General features: G+C 38.0%; 1 pseudogene; it reads left to right on the top strand.

Moving 5' to 3' along the window:
* LOC119530375 overlaps window positions 1–20,550 on the top strand; it is a 38,467-nt pseudogene that overhangs the window by 7,274 nt on the left and 10,643 nt on the right.

Below are 20,550 nucleotides of genomic sequence, written 5' to 3'. Positions count from 1 at the left end.
GAGGCTTGTTTTATGTCCCAGCATATGATCTATTCTGGAGAAAGTTCCGTGAGCACTAGAAAAGTATGTGTATCCTGGTGATTTGGGATGTAATGTCCTGTAGATGTCTGTTAAATCTAATTCATTTATCAGATTGTTTAGGTTTTCAATTTCCTTATTGGTCTTCTGTCTGGTTGATCTATCTATAGGAGAGAGTGATGTGTTGAAGTCTCCCACAATTATTGTGGAAACATCAATTGCTTCCTTTAGTTTTGCCAATGTTTCTCTCATGTATTTTGTGGCACCTTGATTGGGTGCATAGACATTTACGATTGTTATTTCTTCTTGCTGAATTGCCCCTTTTATTAGTATGTAGTGGCCTTCTTTGTCTCTCAAAACATCCCTGCATTTGAAGTCTATTTTATCTGAGATTAATATTGCTACACCTGCTTTCTTTTGGCTGTAGCTTGCATGAAATATTTTTTTCCATCCTTTCACTTTCAGTTTCTTTGTGTCCCTGTGTCTAAGATGAGTCTCTTGTATGCAACATATTGATGGTTCATTTTTTTTGATCCATTCTGCGAATCTATATCTTTTAATTGGGGAGTTTAATCCATTTACATTCAACGTTAAAACCGTGAAGGCATTTCTTGAATCGGCCATCTTATCCTTTGGATTATGTTTGCCATATTTTTCCCTCTCTCTATTAATATCCTTTATTGTACCCATACCGAATCTCTTTAGTACTGAACCTTTCTCCAGGTCTCTCTGTCCTGTCTTTGTTTCTCTGTCTATAGGGCTCCCTTTAGTATCTCCAGTAGGGCAGGTCTCTTGTTAGCAAATTCTCTCAGCATTTCTTTGTCTGTGAAAAATTTAAGCTCTCCCTCAAATTTGAAGGAGAGCTTTGCTGGATAAAGTATTCTTGGCTGGAAATTCCTCTCACTCAGAATTTTAAATATATCGTGCCACTGCCTTCTCGCCTCCATGGTGGCTGCTGAGTAGTCACTACTTAGTCTTATGCTGTTTCCTTTGTATGTGGTGAATTGCTTTTCTCTTGCTGCTTTCAGAACTTGCTCCTTCTCTTCTATGTTTGACAGTGTGATCAGTATATGTCTCGGAGTGGGTTTTTTTGGATTTATTCTATTTGGAGTTCGCTGAGCATTTATGATTTGTGTATTTATGTTGTTTAGAAGATTTGGGAAGTTTTCCCCAACAATTTCTTTGAATACTCTTCCTAGACCTTTACCCTTTTCTTCCCCTTCTGGGACACCAATGAGTCTTATATTCGGATGTTTCATATTATCTATCATATCCCTGAGGTCCATTTCGAGTTTTTCAATTTTTTTCCCCATTCTTTCTTTTATGCTTTCATTTTCCATTCTGTCATCTTCCAGGTCACTGATTCGTTGTTCAACTTCCTCTAGTCTTGTACTATGAGTGTCCAGAATCTTTTTAATTTGGTCAACAGTTTCTTTAATTTCCATAAGATCATCCATTTTTTTATTTAGTCTTGCAATGTCTTCTTTATGCTCTTCTAGGGTCTTCTTGATTTCCTTCATATCCCGTACTAGGGTCTCATTGTTCATCTTTAGTTCTTTGAGTAGCTGCTCTAGGTGGTGTGTCTCTTCTGGTCTTTTGATTTGGGTGCTTGGGCTTGGGTTATCCATATCGTCTGGTTTTTTCATATGCTTTATAATTTTCTGTTGTTTTTGGCCTCGTGGCATTTGCTGAACTTGATAGGGTTCTTTTAGGGTTTGTAGACCAGTTGAAGTCCTTATCTCTAATTTATCAGATCTACAGCTTCGTGGAGTACACTTTCTCTAACTAACCAGCAGGTGGCGTCCACGAGCCACCTGTTCTCCACAAGCCAGATCTCCCCTGCTTAGCCTTTTTGGTGAGTGGGGGAGTGAGTCTTGTGGGGCCCAATTGGTGTACCAAGCTTGCGTGTGTAGTTGGTGTTGCCTGCCCTGTATGTGGGGCGTGTTTCTGGGCAGTCGGGGAGCGGGGGTGGCCCTAACAATCAAATCTCCCTGATGATCCTAGAGTTTTAAAGCTGCTGTAATAGTCTAATCCTTCAGTTCAGTCCTGCCACAGTTTGTCTCTGCCACTGACCCACAAGTCTTTGGTATTGGCGTATGGCTCCTGAGACTTGCAAGTGGGCCCCTCTTCCAGGCTGTGCACCCCGGGTCCTCTGTTGAGGGATGACTGTGCTATGTCACAGGTGAGTGCCGTCCCCCCAGGGCAGTTCTGGGCTGCTGGGCTGTGTTGGGAGGCTCCCAGTCTGCTCAAATGATGGCTGAATGGGGCTCTGTTAATTCACACTGCTCCCCCTTCCCAGCTCTGGGACATTCAGCTGAGGTTGCAGGGAAGGCTAATGTCCACGCCCAGTTTTGTGGTGTGTGCCTGTTATTTGAAGCACTTCCGTCACACTGGGTTGTCTGGGGCAGCTCTGGGCTATGGGGCTGGCGATGGGCAGGAGTGTTTCCTGTCCACCAGGATGGTGGCTGTGAGCGGACACCCCCCTTTTCTTGGGAAGTTGTGTTGTTTAGTGAATTTTCTCAGCCACTGGAATATTGCCTTTTGTCTCAGAGCTCTCTTAGTTCTGCTCTTGTCTTGATGTGCCCAAATTTCAATTCTTTGAAGCTTTCTGTATTGAGCTTCTTAGAGTAATTGTTTTAGAAAAAGCAAAAAGGATTTAAAAAAAAAAAAAACAAAAAACGGCCCTCCTCAGAGATCTAATGGGTTATTGAAATGCTAATAGACAAAGCAACCAGGGCCATTAAGGAAAGGTGCACAGGGCAGAGAGATCAGCTTTGCTTCGGGATTTGCATATGAGCCTCAAGGCCTGATCTCCGCCCTTCCCCTTTCTGTGTTCACCAGAACTCCAAAAATCCTCTGCTTTTATTTTGGAGTTTTTCGTGTTGTTTTTTTTCTATGTCTGTCTCCTCTCTGCTGGGCTGGCTGCTCTCAGAGTCTCTGGTGTCTGGTCTCAGTCTATCTATGGTTGGAGTTTGAATCAGTAGAATGAGTTTCCGATAAGAGCAGCCACTGCAATTCTCCCTTCTCCTTCCCGGAGCTGACAGCCCCTCCTCCCCCGGGACTGAGCCTGGCAGGGAGGGGTGCGGGTCCCCTGGCCGCAAAAACTTACAGATTTCGCTGATCTCAGCAGTTCCACGTTTTCATGAGTGTTGTATGAAGTATGCCCAAAGACAGATTGCTCTGTGGTGTCCAGTCCACGCAGTTCCTGGCTTTTTACCTACTTTCCTGGAGGAGTAACTAAAACATACAGCTCACCAGTCTGCCATCTTGCCCCGCCCTCCAGCTGTGGTTTTTCTACTGGGTGTATGCTGCAATCAATACTCCCAAGGTGAGGGGTATTTTTACCCACTATTAATGGAGTTCTTGAGATATGCAATTGAAAGGTCTCACATTCCTACGTCATGTCTGATCATACAACATGAGGAATAATCACAAACATGCCTCTAAACATCGTTGAGTTCCTTACCACCTTCCTAGTTATCTCATGCCCCCTTCAACATCTTTCCCATTCTCTCATGTAAGTAGTAAGGGGCAAATCAAGGCTGGATGCCATTCATAGTGGAGACATTAGGAATTCCTGAGAATTAAACATAACACAATTACAATGTGACTATGTGTCCTTCCATTCCAGTTCATTCTGTCTTCATTCCACAAACATTTATGTAGTGACTTCTGTTAGGCACTGTTCCAGTTGCTAGGATTCAGAAACTAACAAAACCCTTCAAGCTTATATTCTAGTGGCAAAATAATAGGCAAATATATATATATATACACACACATATATACACACACATATATACACACACATATTATATATATATATATATATATATATATATATATATACAGTATCAGGTGGCAATATGTGCTGATTAAAAGAAAAAGAGAGAAACTGGAAGAGCAGGCACAGAAAGGAGGCTGACCTACAAGCTATGAACCCCAGGGTGCGCCAGTGGCCAGCAGCAGAATGCTACAGATTTTGGAGAGAAAGCCAGCCTTACAGAAATCTTGATTTTGGACTTCTCCTAGCTTCAAAACTGAGGACTCACATCATCAACATGGTGACATAAACAGCTACTGAAAACTTCTCCCCAGAGATTCACTGGGAAAAAAAAGGTCTAGTCTCACCTTTTCAGAACTTTGGAGAAAGGTTGACTGGAGAAGGAATCTAAAGTTGCTGAGTTGAAGAAAGAGAAAAATATCAAATATCAGGTAGAAAACTTCCATCCCAGACCAGCCAGTCCTTTCCCCTCCTCCTCACTAGGTCCCACACACCTCAGGAAGTGCACAAAGGTGGTAGCCAGGATCCCTCCCACCTCCCACTGGGGACACAGACTATAAAACCTCTCACAGCAACAGACCAATTATAAGTAAAGAGACTAAATCAGTAATCAAAAATCTGCCATCAAAGAAGAGCCCAGGACCAGATGGCGTCATAGGTGAATCGTAACAAACATTCTAAGAATTAGTACAAATCCTGCTCAAACTCTTCCAAAAAATTGAAGAGGAGGGACCTACTGTATAATCCATATAGATGCAAAAATCCTCAACAAAATCCTATCAAATTGAATCCAATAGCATATTAAAAGAATTATACACCATGACCAAGTGGGATTTATCCCAGGTATGCAAGGGTGGTTCAATATAAGAAAATCAATTAATGTAATACATTACATTAACAGAATAAAGGGAAAAAACACATAATTGTCTCAATTGACACAGAAAATGCATTTGACAATATCCAGCATGCTTTCTAGATAAAAAATAGAAAAATTGGAATAGAAGGAAACTTCCTCAACATGATGAGAGGCATATATGAAAATTCCACTGCTAACATCATATTCAATGTTGAAAGACTGAAAACATTCCTTCTATGATCTACAATAAACATTGTATGATCTCACTGAAATGAAATAATTAGAATAAGGGAAGTCACAAAGTCAGAATCTAGAGTATAGGCTACCAGAGACTGGTAGCAGACAAGGAATGGGCATTAATGCTTGAGTTGAACAAAGTTTCTATTTGGGTTGACTGTAAAGTTTTGGTAATGGGTGGTGGTGACAGTAGTCACCAACATTGTGAATGTAGTTAATAGCACTGAATTATATATGTGAATGTGGTTAAAAGGGGAAATTTTAGGTTGTACATATGTTACTAGAATAGAAATTTAAAAAAACACATGACTACACAACACAAAGAGTGAACCCTGTTGTAAATGATGGACTACAGCTAATAGTACAGTTATAGTAATAGTACAATTATAAACATGTTCTTTCCTGAATTGTAGAAAATATATATATCACTCTAATGCAAGATGTTAATAGCAGGGAGATATATGGGAACTCTGTATTTTACATATGTTATGCATGACTTTTCTGTAAACCTACAACTTCTTTAATTTAAAAAAAAATCAATCGGCAAAAATAAAAGAGAGAGAGAGAACTTAATGTCACAAGCGTGCAAGTAAATTTTATAAAAAGAAAAACTTTGCTGCCATGGAATATGGGACCAGATTTATGTAAGTGAAAACTCAAAAGGAGAATACTTATACAGTGACAGTGTATTAATGCTGTTTTCTTATACACAGTCAAGAATAAAAGATGGTCAATGTACAAAATCAGATGAAAATTTGAATAGAAGAAATATTTCAGGGAGACAAGAAATGACAGGTATTACTAGCATTAACTAGTCTCTGGCTCAATTCTGGTGTCCTATTGGAGATGGAGGGGAGAAAAAAACTCACAGCAGTAGGACATATCCCCACCTATATCCAGATGCAGAGAACCAAGCCCACAATGACCCACAACAGGAACTTAAGCCACTGGGTGGAGGGTGTAATACAAAAGGGCAGCAAGGAGGATTTTCTAAAGTGTTCCAATGGGAGGGAACAAAAAAATATACCCTAAAAGCAGCAAGCACCCAGGCAGAGACTACCCAAATCAAGTGCTTGGGGACCCAGAAGACAGGGGAAGACATTTCAAGGCCCAGATTATTGACGAACAAAGAGTCTGACAAAACATGGACTGGGACTGTGTTTCTGGCTCTGGGTCCAGGTATCTCTCCCCCACCCATGAGGGAAATAGCAGTGGGAGACCTGACCCTTGCTTGGGGATTGCTGTAGACTTGTGCAGCTGGAGGAATCTAAGGGGGACACAACCCCAGATTGTGGGGGACACAACCTAAGATTGAGTCAGATTTTGGCTGGCAAAGTGAGGGCACAAGAACCCTGCAGTTTCAGCCATGCCCAGACAGATGCAGCCTCAGCTCCAAGATGTAGACAGTTTCTGAGGACAAGTAAGTCACTGAATAGTGTAGGCTGGAAAGTGAAGAGGAACTGCAGGGCTTTTCAGAACCTCTCCAGACTCTATCCCAGGCCCACTGGAGCTGGTCTACACCCCCTGCATAGGAATCTGGCCCTGTTTTGGCTAAGAAACATGGACAACCCTACTGTCAAAGTAGTGCCCTAATACAAACCCAGTTCTTGCTGGATGGCATAAAGCAGATCATTCCTGGACCAACTGGTGGCTGGGGAAGTGATATCTTTCAGTCTGGCAGCTCAAGGCCTTTCCTCACAGGAGCATGGGAATCACCAAAAATATTGTGCCCACAGGTGGGGTCTTACTCAAGGTACACAGTACCCACCCCCTACCCCTGAAGTAGGCAGCTTCCAGTGTACATAGAGAATGGAGGCCTTGACTGGATTGCTGCCTGGTTGGAGCCTGGCTCAGCATGCTGCCACAGTTGAGGAAAGGCACAGTTGTGGGAAAGAGGTTACCCAAGTGTGCCATCAGCTGGGAAGACAGAGAAAGTGCACTCTGGCAAACTGCTTTTCTGACCTTCAATGCAAACCTAAGCAACATCAAAATCTTAGGTGAGCAACGAAACTCAACTAGAAATCAACAAAAAATCACTAAGCATATGAAGATGCAAGAAGATATGGCCAAGCAAATAATCAAATTAAAAAATTGGAGGAGACACAGAATTTGGAACAACTAATCAAAGATGCTCTTACAAATCTCCTAAATAACTTCAATGGGTTGGCTAAAGACATAAAGGATATCAAGAAAACACTAAAAGAACACAAAGAATTCAGAAGAATAAATAGAAAAATAGAAGATTTTATGGAAATGAAAGATACTGTGGATCAAATTAAAAATCTACTAGAAGAGAGGGGCAAGATGGCAGCATAGAGAGGAGTGGAATTTAGTTAGTCACTTGGAGCAACTAATAAACAACCAGAAACAACTAGTAAAAATCTGGAGCAACTGCTGGGGGAGAACCATAACTGTCCACACATCATACACCAACCTGGATTGGGTGGAATTGCTGAGATCACAGCATAAAATCTGTAAGTTAAAACTGCAGAACCACACCAGGAGCCCCTTCTCCCCACGGCAGGCTGAGCTACAAGATCTCACTGTAGGAGAAAGCAGCAGTCCCAGAGCAAGTGAATATAGCTCACCCAACACCAACTGCAGTTTTAATTAACAAATGTGGACTGCTGAACACAAGCTACAAACATAGGCAAATCCCTAACAAGTAGACAGAGGCTTTTAGAGATGACTGACCTTAAAGAGCCAGAAAACTTCTGTGCTCCAGGCAAGGGAGCCCAGAAGACCAGGTGCTCTCTCTGAGTGAAGGGCAAAACTAGGAAGCTGTGGGTGGACTGGCTCTGAAATGGGGCTTTCTTTCCCTTTTTCTCTCTCTCAGTCTGAGTGGCTCAGTGGAGAAAGCCTCAGTGATTTAAAGTTTGCAGCACACTGACCCAGACAGGGGTGGAGAAAACAGAGTCAGAGATACAAAGGAACAATTCAAATGCAGAAGGTAACTCCCTAGGGGGTATATCTTTCTTAAGAGGAAAGAGGTGGGGCTGAGCTGTGGTGCTGGCCTTCCCTTCAGAACTCAGAAACCAGAGCCTGGGGGAAAACAGCCAAAACAGAAACTAAACAGGCCATACCTACTTACACCAGTCAGGAGCAACAGGCTGGCAGGCACCACCAGCTAGACAGGTTAGGAAAAGCACAGTGGCTAGAGACCTCAGAGGAAAGTCTGTCAATCTCTAAGACACACCTGCAAGGCAACTTGAAACTGAATATAACCCCATTCTGAGACCTGAACCCATTCTGATCTGGGAAAATCTGATTGGGTAACCAAAGAAACCCGATGCCTAGAAAACAGAAAACTACAAATTACACTAGGAAAAATGAAGCTATGACCCAGTCAAAGGAACAAATTTACACCTCAATTAAGATACAGTTGAGATATTGTTTCACTTTAATGAAACAATTAATTAAATATTTTCAAAGAAATAGGCTAAATTAAATCAAAAACCAAATCAATAAGTTCAGGGAGGATATGGCAAAAGAGATGAAGCATATAAAGAAACACAGGGCAAACATAAGGTAGAAATCAAAAATTTGAAAAAACAACTAGCAGAATCTATGGAAATGAAAGGCACAACACAAGAGATGAAAGACACAATGGAGACATACAACAGCAGATCTCAGGAGGCACAAGAAAACACTCAGGAACTGGAGAACAAGATACCTGAAAGCCTACACACAAAAGAACAGAAGGGAAAAGAATGGAAAAATATGAGCAATGTCTCAGGGGGTTGAATGACAACATGAAGCACATGAATGTATGTGTCATGGGTGTCCCTGAAGGAGAAGAGAAGGGGAAGAGGGCAGAAGCAACATTAGAGGAAATAATCAACGAAAATTTTCCATCTCTTATGAAAGACATAAAATTACAGATCCAAGAAGTGCAGCGTACCCAAACAGAATAGATCTGAACAGACCTAAAACATGACAATAATCAGATTATCAAATGTCAAAGACAAAGAGGGAATCCTGAAAGCAGCAAGAGAAAAGCAATCCATCACATACAAAGGAAGCTTGATAAGACTACATGTAGATTTCTCAGTAGAAACCATGGAGGCAAGAAGGAAGTGGTGGGACATATTTAAGATACTGAAAGAGAAAAACTACCAACCAAGAATCCTATATCCAGCAAAACTGTCCTTCAAATATGACGGAGAGTTTTAAAATATTCTCTGACAAATACACAATGAGAGAGTTTATGAACAAGATACCTGCTCTACTAGAAATACTAAAGGGAGCACTACAGACAGATAGGAAAAGACAGGAGTGAGAAGTTTGGAAAACAATTTTGAGTGATGGTAGCACAACAATGTAAGTAAACTAAACAAAGATGACTGTGAGTATGGTTGAAAGAGGAAGGTTAGGCGCATCTGGGACACCAGAAGGAAAGAGAAAAGATAAAGACTGAGACTTATAACTCAGTGAAACCTAGAGTGCACAGCAATTTTGATTAAATATAGAAATATGTTTTTACATGAAAGAAAACAAATGAATTTCAACCTTGCAGGGTGTTAAAATGGGTTGGTATTGGGGAAAAAATACAATCAATGCAAACTAGAAGTTATAGTTACCAGAAACACTGTATTATGCTTCCTTTAATGTAACAAAGGCAATATACCAAAGCTAAATGCCTGTAAGTGGGGGACATAATAGAGGAGTATAGGATTCTTGGTATTGGTGATGTTGTTGACTCTTTTACTGTACTTTAGTTTAATTCTGTCATTCCTTTTGTTGCCTTTTAGCTGTCTTTTTTCTTTCTTTTTCTTTTTCTTTTGTCTCTCTACCTTCTTTGACTCTGCCTCCTTCTTTGTGGGAGAAATGGAGATGTCCTTATGTATATAGTGGTGATGGTGGTGAATGCATAAATACGTGATTATACAGGGAACCACTGATTGTTTACTTAGGATGGAATGTATGGTGGGTGAACAAAACCATCTTAAAAAAAAAAGGTTGATGAAATCTTGAGGGCACTATATTGAGGAAATACATCAGACACATAAGGACAAATATTGCATGGTCTCAATGATTTGAACTAATTATAATATGTCAACTCATAGACATGAAATATGTTACCAGGATATAGAATGAGGCAAAAGAATGGAGAGTGGTTGCTTATTATGAGCAGAATGTTTAACTAGGTTGAACTTAAGTGTTTGGAAATGGACAGAGGTGATGGTAGTATGTTATTGTGAGAATAACTAACAGTGCTGAGTGGTGTGTGAAGGTGGTGGAAAGGATAAGCTCAGAGTCACGTATGTCACCAGAAGGAAAGTTGGAGGTTAAAAGATGGGAATGTATAAAACAGTGAATCTTATGGTGGACAATGTCCATGACTAACTGTACAAATATTAGAAATCTTTTTCATGAAATAAAACAAATGTATGGCACTATAGCTAGAAGTTAATAATAGAGGGGTATATAGGGAAAAAATATATCTATTGCAAACTATGTACTACAGTTAGTCATATTTTAACATTCTTTCATTAATAATAACAAATGTACTATACCAATACCATGAGTCAATAATGGAGGGGGGGTGGTTAGGGGTATGGGAAGATTTAAGTTTTCTTTTTTGTCTTTATTTCTTTTCTGGAGTAATGAAAATGCTCTAAAAATTGGGGAAAAAAAAAGATTTATTGTGGTGATGGATGCACAGCTGTATGATGGTACCATGGGCAGTTGATTGTGCACTTTGGATCTTCGGATGATTGCATGGTATGTGAACAATTGCAATAAAATTTTTAAAAAATTACTAGAGATACACAACAGCATATTTGAAGAGGCAGAAGAAAGAATAAGCAAACCATAAGACAAAGCAACTGAATTTGAATGCACAAAAGAACAAATGGTGAAAAAAATGGAAAAATTTGAAAAGGATCTCAGGGAAATTATGGACAACACAAGCCACACAAATATAAGAATCATTGGTGTCCCAGAAGGAGATGAAAGAGTAAAGGGTTAAATAGGTTGAGGAGACAATTGGGGAAAACTACCCAACCCTTATAAAATACTTAAATATGCAAATCAGAAAAGCCCAACAAACTCCAAACAGAATAAATCCAAATAGACACAGTCTAAGACACACACTAATCAGACTGTCAAATGCTGAAGAGACAGAGAAAGTCCTGAAAGTAGCAAGAGAAAAGCAATCACCACATACAAGGGAAGCCACACAAGAAGAAGTTCTGACTACTCAATGGACACCATGGAGGTGAGAAGGCAATGGTATGACATATTTAAGATTCTGAAAGAGAAAAATTGCCAGCCAAGACTTCTTTATCCAGCAAAGTTGCCCTTCAAATGTTTAAAATGCTCATTTTAAATTTTCACAGACAAACAAATGCCGACAGAAATTGTTAACAAGAGACATGCCCTGCAAGAAATACTAAAGAGTGTTCTGTAGGCTGAAAAAAAACAGGAAAGAGAGGTATGGAGGAGGGAACAGAATTAAAGAGTATTAGTAAGGGTAACTTAAAGTATAAAAAATGAGAGAGAGGAAAAACTAGATCTGACAATAAAAACCAAAGGATAAGATGGTAGATTCAAGAACTGCCTTTACAGTAATAATTTTGAATGTTAACAGACTAAACTCCCCAATTAAAAGATACAGATTGGCAGACTGGATTTGAAAATATGATCCATCTATATATCGTTTACAATAAACTCATCTTAGACCCAAGGATACAAATAGATTGAAAGTGAAAGGAAAAAGATGGAAAAAGATATTCCATGCAAGCCAAAAAAACAGCAGAAGTAGCTATGCTAATATCAGACAAAATAGACTTTAAATGCAAAGATGTCATAAGAGACAAGGAAGAACACTACATATTAACAAAATTCAAATGTTTATGCACCCAACCAAGGAGGTCCAAAGTACATGAGGTAAACACCAACAAAACTGAAGGAAGCAATAGACATATCTATAATTATAATGGGAGACTTCAATACATCGTTCTCTTCTATAGATAGAACAACGAGACAGAGGATGAATAAGGAAATAAAGAACCTAAACAATGTGATAAATGAATTAGACCTAACAGACATATATAGATCATTACACCCCAAAATACCAGGATATATATTCTCTAGTGCTCATGGAATGTTTTCCAGGATAGATCATATGCTTAATAAATTTAAAAAGGCCTTAATAAATTTAAAAAGATTGAAATTATTCAAAGCACATTCTCTGACCACAAAGGAAGAAGCTATAAATCCATAACTATCAAAGAACCAGAACTTTCACAAATATATGGAAGTTAAATAACACATAAACAATCAGTGGGTCAAAGAAGAAATTGCAAGAGTAATCGGTAAACATCTGGAGATGAATGATAATGAGAATACAACATACCAAAATTTATGGGATGCAGCAAAAGCTAAGAGGGAACTTTATTGCCCTAAATGCCCACATTTAAAAACAAGAAAGAGCAAAATTCGAGGACTTAACTGTTCATCTGGAGGACTTAGAGAAAGAACAGCAAACTAACCAGAAAGCAAGTAGGAAAACAAATGACAAAATTAATGCAGAAATAAATGAATTGGAAAAAAAAAAAAAACAATAGAATCAATAAAACCCAAAGTTGTTTCTTAGAGAAAATCAATGAAATTGATGGAGCCTTAGCTAGGCTGACAAAGAAAAAGAGAGAATGCAAATAAATAAAATCAGAAATGAAAGGGGGGTCATTACCATGGACCCTGAAGAAACAAAAAAATTCCTAAGAGGGTACTATAAATATATACACCACAAACTAGACAATTTAGATGAAATGGACAATTTCCTAAAAGGACACGAACAGTCTACTGTTTTTTTACTGACTCAAAAAGAAATAGAAGACCTCAACAAACTAATCACAAGTAAAGAGACTCAATCAGTCATCAGAAATCTTCCTGCAAAACAAAAGCCCAGGGCCAGACAGCTTCACAGGGGAATTTTAGCAAACATTTCAAAAAAAATTAACACAACTCCTGCTCAAACTCTTCCAAAAAATTGAAGAAAAAGGAACATTGCCTAACTCATCTTATGAAGCTAACATCGCTCTAATACCAAAACCAGATAAAGATACTATAGGAAAGAAAAACTACAGACCAATCTCCCTAATGAATAAAGATGCAAAAATTCTCAACAAAATACTTGCAAATTTAATCCAATGGCATATTAAGAGAATTATACACCATGAACAAGTGGGGTTTATTCCAGGCATGCAAGGGTGGTTCAATGCAAGAAAATCAATCAATGTAATATAATACATTAACAAATCAAAAGGGGAAAATCACATGATCATCTCAATTGATGCTGAAAAAGCATTTGACAAAACTCAGCATCCTTTCTGAAAAAAACAATTCAAAAGGTAGGAATCAATGGAAACTTCCTCAATATGATCAAGGGTATATATGAAAAACCAACATTCAGTATTATACTCAATGGTGAGAGACTGAAAGCCTTCCCCATAAGATCAGGAATGAGACAAGAAGGCCCACTCTAACTGCTACTATTCAACATTGTGCTAGAAGTTCTAGCTAGAGCAATTAAGCAAGAAAGAGAAATAAAAGGCATCCAAATCATAAAGGAAGAAGTAAAACTTTTGCTATTTGCAAATGACATACTTGGAAAATCCTGAGAAATCTATGACAAAGCTACTTGAGCTAACAAACAAATTCAGCAAAGTGGCAGGATACAAGATTAATGCACAAAAATCAGTAGTGTTTCTATACACTAGTAATGACTTAACCAAGGAGGCAATTAAGAAAAAAAAATTCCATTCACAATAGCAACTAAAAGAATCAAGTATCTAGGAATAAACTTAACCAAGGATGTAAAGAACATGTACAAAGAAAACTACAAAATATTGCTAACAGAAATCAAAGAGGACCTAAATAGGTGGAAAGGCATTCCATGTTCACAAATAGGAAGGGTAAATATCATTAAGATGTCAATTCTTCCCAATTGATCTACAGATTCAATGCAATACCAATCAAAATTCAAACAACCTACTTTGCAGACTTGGAAAAGCTAGTTATCAAATTTATTTGGAAGGGAAAGTGGGCTTGAATGGCACAAAGATAGACATATTGATCAATGGAATTGAATTGAGAATTCAAGAATAAATTCCCAGATCTATGATCAATTGATTTTTGACAAGGCCCCCAAATCCACTGAACTGGAACAAAATAGTTTCTTCAATAAATCGGGCTGGGAAAACTGGATATCCATATCCAAAGGTATGAAAGAGGATCCCTACCTGACACCCTATACAAAAATTAACTCAAAGTGGATTAAAGACCTAAATATAAGAGCCAGTATCATAAAACTCCTAGAGGAAAAAAATAGGGAAATATCTTAAAGACCTAGTGATAGGAGGTAGTTTATTAGACCTTATATCTAAAGCACAAGCAACAAAAAGAAAAAATAGACAAATGGGAACACCTCAAGATTGAACATTTCTGTGCTTCAAAGGATTTTATGCAAAAAGGTGAAGAGGCAGCCAGCTCAATGGGAGAAAATATTTGGAAACCAAATATCTGATAAGGGTTTGATATCCAGTATATGTAAAGAAATCCTACAACTCAACAAGAAAAGGACAAACAACCCAATTATAAAATGGGCAAAAGATATGAATAGACATTTTTCCAAAGAGGAAATACAAATGACTAAAAAGCACATGAAAAAATGTTCATCTTCATTAGCTATTAGGGAAATGCAAATCAAGACCACAATGAGATATCATCTCACATCTGTAAGAATGGCCACTATTAAACAATCATGAAACCACAAATGTTGGAAAGGATGTGGAGAAAATGGAACAATTATTTACTGCTGGTGGGAATGTAAAATGGTACAGCCACTGTGGAAGGCAGTTTGGCAATTCCTCAGAAAACTAAATATGAAGTTGCCCTTAAGTCTCAGTAATTCCGCTACTTGGTATATGCCTAGAAGATCCGAAAGCAGTGACACGAACAGACACTTGCACACCAATGTTCACAGCAGCATTATTCACAATTGCCAAAAGATGGAAACAATCCAAGTGCCTGTCAACAGATGAATGGATAAACAAAATGTGGTATATACATACGATGGAATATTATGCAACAGTAAGAAAGAAGGAGGTCCTGAAGTATGCAACAACATGGATGAACCCTGAAGACAAAATGCTGAGTGAAATAAGCCAGACACAAAAGGACAGATATTGTATAATTTCTCTAATATAAACTACCTAGAAAATGTAAAGTCAGAGTCTCAAAATGTAGAATGTAGGGAACCTAGAGATAGACAGAAGCTAGAGAAGGAAGAATGGTTACCAAATATGTACAGATTTATTGATGAGTTGGAATAGATAGAGGTGTTGGTAGTTCATTATTGGGATTATAAGTAACGGTGCCTAATGAAGGTAAATATGATTGAAAGGGGTTAAAGTCATGTATCTCACTGATTAATTACTACAAATATAAATAAGTTCTTTCATGAACTACTTCAAATGTATGACACTTATACAAAGAGTTAATGATAGAGTGGTATATGAGAAAAATTTTCTATTGCATGCCATGGAGTATATTTAACAGCAATACCTTACTAATACCACACCAGTACTGGGGTAAATAATTTGGAGGAGATAAGGGATATGGGGTGTTTGGGGTTCTCTTTTATGTGTGGCTGTGTATATCTGTTATTTTTCTGTAATGGTGAAGCTAAGCCTACTTATAAACACGCCTAAGACTCACCTCCAGAGAACCTCTTTTGTCATTCAGATGTGGCCTCTCTCTCTAAGCCAAACTATGTAAACAAACTCACTACCATCCCTCCTACATGGGACATGCCTTTCAGGGATATAAGCCACCCTGGCAACATGGGACATGACTCCCAGGAATGAGCCTGGTCCTGGCATCACGGGATTGACAATGCCTTCTTAAACAAAAGGGGGAAAAGAAATGTAACAAAATAAGGTTTCAGTGGCTAAGAGATTTCAAATAGAGTTGAGAGGTCATTCTGGAGGTTACTCTTAAGCAAGCTTCAGCCAGATATTGCAAATTGCCATGTTATACCATGCCCCAACCAACAGTATTCCTGAAAACCCTAAAGAAAACCCAGGGCTCCATAAAAGGTTTTATAAATGTTCTATTTATTAAGCTTATTTTCCAGAAACATAAAACCTCCAGATGGCTCCTATGCCAAATAAGCCCCAAAACTTAGAGGCACCAGTCTGTCCTGGAACATCAACCAGTTGCATTCCCCTACCCCATTACGTCAACATCACTTTTCAACGTGAAGAAGTTACAAAGGTCATTGCCCAAACATCCCTGAAGACTGAGAAAATGACCAAATGAGAGGGAGGAGTTGAAACAGAGAAGTTCGGATTTAAAAAATTATTATGACTACTGAATCATTATAAAGATATTTCTTTTTTAGTTTCTTCTACATTAGAACAGCCAGAAGGAAATACCGGAAATTGTAGAACTGTAACCCATACTATACTTTGAAATTTGCTCTATACCTGTTAAACTAACTGTATTTTGAAATTTATCACTTTTATGTACATATGTTATATTTCACAATTTAAAAACATTAAAAAAAATTTAAGAAAGAAAAACAGAGTAAAGAGACCAAGTGATGGGGCAGGGGGTTGCTATACTAGATAGATTGGTCAGGAAATCCCACTCTGATTGATTGGGCTACTCTTAAATTGCTATTTATGGAACATCATCCCAGCTCCCTTCTTTATGTGGCCGTTGAATTTTAGGTCTTTGCTTTTTCCAGTGTCCTCTAGCCCCAATTCAGCACAGAGAGATTGTATGGAAGAGGCTTAATTTAAATTAGTTGCCTTATGGACTATACTAAATAAACCTAACCTTCATAAGACATTGACACTGTAAGTAATGCAAAATTTGCAGGCATCCAAAAGAAAACAGAAAGGAAGATTGCAGGAAGATGGAGCTAGTTTTCAGGAACTCAAAAAATATCTAGAATTAAATCAATACTCGGTCAAAAAAAAAAGTCTTAAGGTCTAATGAAAGTTCATTAAGCTGCTTCCATTCATGCTAATTTCTGGGATTTGAAAATCTGTTAGCAGGTAGTTTTTGCTTCTCTTGCAAAAGGATATCCCATATCTAAAAATATCTTGAGAAACTAAAACTCTCTCCTAATAATACATTTTATAGGAAATGTCTTTTCCTTATGTCTCATAAAAAGTACATACAGCCTTTGCCTTTCTAACTGAATAAAAAAAGGTACATATTGTCTTTGCTTTTGTTTTCCGGGTTTTCTTCCTTTATATGCTCGAGTCACCCTGGGCTGCACTTGTGCCATGTTTGGCCTTGGAGGAGTCAGCCTATCTGTTACCATGGTCTGAAAAGCAGCTGGAACAGCCAGGTTCACTGGGGTGGATATCAACAAAGACACATTTGTAAAGACCAAAGAGCTGCGTGCCACCAAGTGCATCAGCCCTCAGGACTTTAAGCCCACCCAACAGATTTTATTTGATATGAAATGTGCTGGTTCAGAATTCTGCTTTGAAGCTATGGAAATCCGGACACTGTGGTACGCTATCCTTGGGGTGAAAATTACCAATATTTCTACCAATGATCATCTTAGATTTAATTTAATGAAAAATCTTAAATTTCCTTTGCCCTTCCCTATTTCACTTTCCTTGTACTCCATGACATTCCATTTAGTGCTCTCTGTCCACTCCTAATCTGTTCATTCTCCCAGACTGAGTTTTCTTCTCCCTTTCTGTTCTGTCATACCATTCCTTCAAATAATCAGACACCCTCCAAACAGACAGGACAGTCAGACTTTGTAAAGGATTCTGACTAAATTATTTCGTAGCAAGAAACAACCTGGCAAATGTAATCTCTAAGCCAGGAAATTTAATCTAGATAAAGTAAAAATGTGATGATCCTATAAAATACAATGGGCTTTGTGCTTTCAAGCCTTTCATGTTGAATCTGAAATATGCTGCCAAGGAAATTATTTATTAATTTTAATTAAATGGGTTCATTTTAAAAATGAAAGGGAAAATTGCCTGTTTCTCTGGCTGGACATGGTTTATGTAAGAGAACATAAATTGAATGGAAGCTATTTCAGAATCTGAGACTTGCATTCTTCGGCAATTTGAAGAAATAATGTAATATTGGGTCTCCTGGCTCAATCTTCTAATCAATGGTATGGAAATCAAGAACTGTCTCTTCCAACCTGGGCCTTTCCCTCAGCATACAAAATGTTTTCATTCTCCACTGTACTTCAGTTCCCTCATCTATAAAAAGGACATAGCAAGACCTTTATCACAGTCTTGCTCTAAGAAATAAACTTTGACAATAACTAAAGGAACATGTCTGTCAATTTGCTAGCATGTGGTCTGATATATTATATGAGAGAACTCATAATATAATTCTAATGGAAGTGGAGAGTCCTCATCTACTACTCTGATAAATAAGCAAGAGAAATTACATGTGAGGAATTCTATGTACTCAATGTAGGAGTGCCTTAATTTGTAATTTATCCTTTAAGTAAAATAAGCGGTCTCCATAGGAATGAAACCCTAGGTCTGTAATTACTTGTGCACTATCATTCAGTGAAAAATAAGCCTTAATGTGCTAAAAAAAAATACTGAATTTAGGAATAACCAAGAAAACATGAAATAAGATGGGAAAATCATGAAAACATGAAGCAAGAGGGAAAAGTCTTTATTAGGAGGATGGTACCCCTTCAGAGACATCCAGAAATTTCATGATGTAGAAGGTATTTAATACGAACTCAGGGGAAATTAAATTATTCAGAAATTTTGGAGGTTGTGGTCATGATTATCAGTCTCTGTGTGGGATATTGTTTGAGGGGACTGGGCAAATTATTGGATATTTGGTGGCTGGGTTATGAAGATCAATGGTGGAAATACTATTGGTGTGGGGATAGAAAGTGAAGTCTGTGATTTTGGAGCCTTCTAGGGTGAATGGATATAGTTCTATGGTTGCTCCTATTGGACCAGTAATGGGCATTTTTCGGGTCAGTGATTAAATATTTGAGGGGTATGAAAAAAATATTGCTAGCATGAAGTGCTATACAAATATCTTAGTGCCCCTTTCAGTGTCTCAAAGAAAATGCCTACTATAACCACCTGTGTCAGTGATGGCTCTGATAAAAATTATTATTATTATTATTATTATTATTATTATTACCATGGATGGCTGGTATTATTTTCATTTTGGCTATTTCCATTTATTGTGTCCTAAGTACTGGGTCCTGTACTAGGCAGCACACAATGTCTTATCTATGTTTCATAGCATCCTTGTAAGATAAATGTTATTTCAAATGAGGAAAGGGATAATCAGAAAAGAAGGTCACAGGTTATTCAGCAGTCAAGCTGAGATTGAAACTTGAATCCAACTCTAAAGTATAACTTTTGACTGCTACACTGTCTTGCATTGCTTTATAAAGGACAGCTGTCCGGGCCTCCTGCCGTGAGAGCCATGGTGTCTGTGTGGTTGTGACTATGCGCGTCCATCAGTGGTTGGTTGGTCTGCTCTGGGCGTTCCTTGAAAGGATCTGTTTTTGGAGGTATGAATGAAGCTGGAAAAGGTTGAAATGTCTGAGGGATTGGAGGTGGAGAATGAGGAAGTTGCCATAAATGCTTGAAAAGGGACACAAAACAACAGTTTTAGATTACAGTGTTTGTTTCGACATACAAATACGAATGGTAAGGATATCAGTATTGGATGTATCCAGTTGCTTCCTGGTAAGTTTTTTCTCATGCAAAGGGAGAAAAGAGATTTTTAAAAATTGACTGCTGAAGAAACCAGGGTCAAAAGTTTAATGCAAACTCTAAATTGAAAAGAAAAGGCACTATTGTGATCAATAACTATACCTCCAAAGCATACTGCCAACTGGTATCCTTTGGAGGATATCTAAACCATTAGTAGTCATTGTTTGATTAATGTAAAATCTTAACCCACATAACAGAGTTGGCATGATACTATCTCAGAGGTATTAAACAATGAATTTGTGATAGAAAAGAAATGCTACTGATAGAAAACAGATGAGAATTATTTTTTCCAGAGGAAAAAAATATTTTTATAGAGTCCTTTGATCTTCCTTTTTTATATTTACCTTAGAACAAGTATTTTTGCAGCCCTTCAAAGATTCCTTTTTGAGAAAGTAAAAAATGAACTAAATTAAGTAAACCCATTTGGATAAGCTCCTCGTCTCACAAGGAAGTAATCTGTTATTTATTTTAAGAAGAAATGTACTTCTCCAGAGATTCTGGGAAAACTGAATTCTTGGGCAAAGGAATGAGAATTAGGAGCTGTCTGACTTAACTTGAGCTAGTGAGCCCTCTGTTGTACTCAAATTAACAGATATAAGGAGTCTTACCTAAATCATTTATGAAGAATAGATAAATGGCAGGGCCAACAAAAAGAAAAGATATTAATCTAGTTTAAATGGTGATTTCATTTCCTCTATTTGGGATCATTGGACACACCAATTGCCATTTTCCTCTAATGTATTTATAGATGATAACTATTGGTAAAAAATACATGCACTCAGCTAATTCTTATTAAATAAGTTCACCAATATTTTAAACAACCCTCAGAACGGATCTAATTCACTGGGCACTTAAGCATTGATATAATGATCATAAATGTAAGTTAATTCCTTCCACAGATA

Source organism: Choloepus didactylus, chromosome 3 (genome assembly GCF_015220235.1).
Source record: "Choloepus didactylus isolate mChoDid1 chromosome 3, mChoDid1.pri, whole genome shotgun sequence".
NCBI lineage: Eukaryota > Metazoa > Chordata > Mammalia > Pilosa > Megalonychidae > Choloepus > Choloepus didactylus.
This window is presented reverse-complemented; position numbering and strand designations above follow the sequence as displayed.